Source organism: Nerophis lumbriciformis, linkage group LG15 (assembly GCF_033978685.3).
Source record: "Nerophis lumbriciformis linkage group LG15, RoL_Nlum_v2.1, whole genome shotgun sequence".
In the NCBI taxonomy this organism is placed as follows: domain Eukaryota; kingdom Metazoa; phylum Chordata; class Actinopteri; order Syngnathiformes; family Syngnathidae; genus Nerophis; species Nerophis lumbriciformis.
The window spans coordinates 2,992,329-2,996,548 of record NC_084562.2 but is presented as its reverse complement, the minus strand read 5'-3'; the positions used below and the strand labels follow the sequence as shown (position 1 = coordinate 2,996,548).

General features: G+C 41.0%; 1 long non-coding RNA gene across 1 annotated transcript; it reads right to left on the bottom strand.

Annotated features, from left to right (window-relative positions):
• Window positions 1-289: 289 nt before the first annotated feature.
• On the bottom strand, window positions 290-815 carry LOC140679440 (uncharacterized). The gene is made up of 2 exons (XR_012050858.1): window positions 702-815; window positions 290-606 (listed from the first exon to the last, which is right to left on the bottom strand). It is a non-coding gene; the product is annotated as an uncharacterized lncRNA (long non-coding RNA).
• Window positions 816-4,220: the final 3,405 nt, after the last annotated feature.

Sequence of the window (4,220 nt, the reverse complement as noted above, 5' to 3'; positions counted from 1 at the left end):
GTATCAATCATGATCAGTTTTGACAACTCTTCCCCTCCATCTCACAGAATGGACTGTTCCATGCTACCGCACGTGCACAGACTTAATTCTGGAAGACAGACCAAAACAAACCTGTTGGGGTGGTTATGAGAGGTTTTTTCTCAAGACAAGGAGAAGTGGAGCGCAAACGAGGCAAAGGCGAGAAGAAAGCAAATGTTTTTTTATTAAAACTTCCTAGGCATGTAAAGAACATTTCATATCACAGGTATTGTGTACAGGGAAAGGGAAAGAGGTGACACCAAGGCAGAACTGCGGTTTACCAGGTTTATTGAAACCTTTGATGAGTGTGTGGAGTGTCTATGCTACTTCAAGTGAATGAGTGCGGACGATGTGTATAATTAACTATGTAAGTATTACCAGGGTTTTTTTTTCTGTGTGTGTTGGATGAATCTTTCATCGAATCAAGGGGGCAAGGCGAAGAGAAAGTCCGAAGGGAGGCAAGCAGTCGAGAGTTGGAGAGAGGCAACGATGTCCGTGTCCAAGCAGGGGTCGAGGATCGAGGAAGGCAGTCAAAGATCTGGATGGATGTCGTAAGGCAACACACGATAACAGACGACGGGGAAGACACTGCGGAAGACACAAGGGACATAAGCTTGGGAACAAGGAAAAGCACAGAGAAGGCGAGCAAGGAACGAGGGAGGGGTGCCAGACGTGATGCTTACTGTGAAGATTGGCTACGTTCCGGCAAAGGTTCCTTGGGTCCGCTGGTCTTTATGCCGCTCCCTCTCGTTGGACCCAGGTGCGCTGATTCCCGATTGCCTGCAGTCTTGTCGCTGCGTGGGGGTGCCGTGCCCAGCGCAAGCAGGGGCATGTCTGGGCGCACTGCCAGCGGATGTGTTTGGGAACCGAGTAGACACATTTTTTAAGCTTCTCAGGTGGAATTCTTTCCCATTATTGCTTGATGTACAGCTTAAGTTGTTCAACAGTCCAGGGGTCTCCGTTGTGGTATTTTAGGCTTCATAATGCGCCACACATTTTCAATGGGAGACAGATCTGGACTACAGGCAGGCCAGTCTAGTACCCGCACTCTTTTACTATGAAGCCACGTTGATGTAACACATGGCTTGGCATTGTCTTTCTGAAATAAGCAGGGGCGTCCATGGTAACGTTGCTTGGATGGCAACATATGTTTCTCCAAAACCTGTATGTATTTTTCAGCATTAATGGCGCCTTCACAGATGTGTAAGTTACCCATATCTTGGGCACTAATACACCCCCATACCATCACAGATGCTGGCTTTTGAACTTTGCGCCTATAACAATCCGGATAGTTATTTTCCTCTTTGGTCCGGAGGACACGACGTCCACAGTTTCCAAAAACAATTTGAAATGTGGACTCGTCAGACCACAGAACACTTTTCCACTTTGTATCAGTCCATCTTAGATGAGCTCAGGCCCAGCGAAGCCGACTGCGTTTCTGGGTGTTGTTGATAAACGGTTTTCGCCTTGCATAGGAGAGTTTTAACTTGCATTTACAGATGTAGCGACCAACTGTAGTTACTGACAGTGGGTTTCTGAAGTGTTCGTGAACCCATGTGGTGATATCCTTTACACACTGATGTCGCTTGTTGATGCAGTACAGCCTGAGGGATCGAAGGTCACAGGCTTAGCTGCTTACGTGCAGTGATTTCTCCAGATTCTCTGAACCCTTTGATGATATTACGGACCGTAGATGGTGAACGCCCTAAATTCCTTTCAATAGCTGGTTGAGAAAGGTTTTTCTTAAACTGTTCAACAATTTGCTCACACATTTTTTTGACAAAGTGGTGACCCTCGCCCCATCCTTGTTTGTGAATGACTGAGCATTTCATGGAATCTACTTTTATACCCAATCATGGCACCCACCTGTTCCCAATTTGCCTGTTCACCTGTGGGATGTTCCAAATAAGTGTTTGATGAGCATTCCTCAACTGTATCAGTATTTATTGCCACCTTTCCCAACTTCTTTGTCACGTGTTGCTGGCATCAAATTCTAAAGTTAATGATTATTTGCAAAAAAAAAATGTTTATCAGATTGAACATCAAATATGTTGTCTTTGTAGGATATTCAACTGAATATGGGTTGGAAATGATTTGCAAATCATTGTATTCCGTTTATATTTACATCTAACCCAATTTCCCATCTCATATGGAAACAGGGTTTGTAGAACCACTGTGAGAAAGGCAACTATTTTGAATGATTTGTGTTTTTCATGCTTCACTGATAAGTGTTCTGGGGGTTGTGGTGTCTTACTCTTTTCAGTCTTCCTTGAACGCACGGCAAAAAGACCTCTGTGTCATATTCCTCCGAGTATATATCGATCACTCTTTTCTAAGCGAGCACAGCTCGCAGATTCAATGTGCACAATTGAATTTCTTAGATGCTGAGGCAGCAATGTGTTTATACAAGTTTGTATTGGATAATGTTGGTTCTTAATGGGGAATGTTGTTAATGTCTGTTGTTTTCATGATAGCGTTTAAAGTTGCGAGCTAGAGCCAGTCAGTCCATGAGTTTATCAATTCATCAGTTTACAAATCACTGTTTTTCCGATAATTTTAATTTAAAACGGTCATACTAACCTATTTTTACCACGATTATCAGTAGTACTGTTTATCGTTATATCTCTAAAACTACCCAACCTATTTCTCAATGACACCAAAATAAGTGATCCACACAGCAAGAGCTACAGCATGTCAGTGCAGGATGCAAGTGGAGAGTGACACTTTTAATCTCAAATATGTGTGTGGTATTAAAGTGCTCAAAATGGTCAACTATTTTTAACTGAGGATCTGCAAGCTTGGCGGGTAAGAACTCTAGAGGCACTTGTTTAATGAGCACAACTTAAATTAGCACTATTTTTTCCCACCAGTCACACACTTCCAGCCTTCACAAGAATAGCACTATGTGTCAAATCCGGTCCAATTGCGCTAACAAAATAATGATCTCTGACCCAAAAGGGACAAGGTTAGAAAATGGATGGATGGATAAATGTTGAATAATGTTCCGAACTAGATAGAAATCCCAACTCAATGTTCCTCAATAATGTGACACAGGAGGAAATAGTTAATATCGTGAAAAAATTCAATCGATTGTAATGAAATTGATATGGAAACGATAAAAAAGGTGATTGAAGAGATCTCAGGACCATTAATAATCAGTAACCTATCATTTCAAACAGGTATATTCCCAAACAAAATGAAATTAGCTAAAGTAGCAACGATTTATAAGGCTGGAGACAAACACCAATTTACAAATATAGACCTGTTTCTTCATTTCCACAATTTCATTCTACTATTTTGCCACCACACAGTGGAATGCACTACCAACAGACCTTAAAATTCGAACTTCCCTACTAAATTTTAAAACTGCCATAAAATCATGGCTCAGCTCGACATTTACCTGATCTGAACCAAAATTGATCCCGAGCAACTCTTCGAAACATCAAGCAGGTTTATATGTGGTTATAGTGTATATATATTTTCTCATTCTGTTTTACACACTCTTGGAGTCAACATGTGCATAGTGTCATGTACATATACAAATTTTTGTATATATTGTTTTTCAAATCACCTGACATGTATACTGTGTATATGTACATAATTTATCGTTTTTTTAACGTAATTTTTTTTACATACATGTTACAGTTTATATATATTTTATAATTGAATGTATCAAATATGATGAATGTTTAATGGACCGCAATGGAAACAAGCCTTTTGGCTTTTTGTGCCATCCATTTGCCTTTTTAAAGCATTGCATGGATTCAATTCTTTAAGATGTCAATAAACTTCTCAATCAATCAATCAAAACTGCATGCAGGGTACCGAGCATTTATTAAATGACATTCCTCCCATAGAGGGTCTAGAGGGTCTGTGAGATAGACAGTCGAATCAGACTCCTCCAAATCAAATAGTCGAATCTTTGACTATTTGAAGAGAGCACTAGTGTGTAAATAAAGCGATCGGACGTATTTCAGCGGCAGTTTCTCTCCTTGACCACTGGTTATCACTGATTGAATAAACGTACGTGTTTTTGGACTGTGAGAGGAAGCAGAATTTAAGAGGAAGAGGGAAAAAAATACAGCCTCTACAGAGAGAGAGCTGCCTTAACCTTTTGTGGAGCCTACAACACCACCACTGTGAGGCAGCAACCACATACAGCACTTTCCTCATGCAACCATTGCACAGGGACAAAACATTGC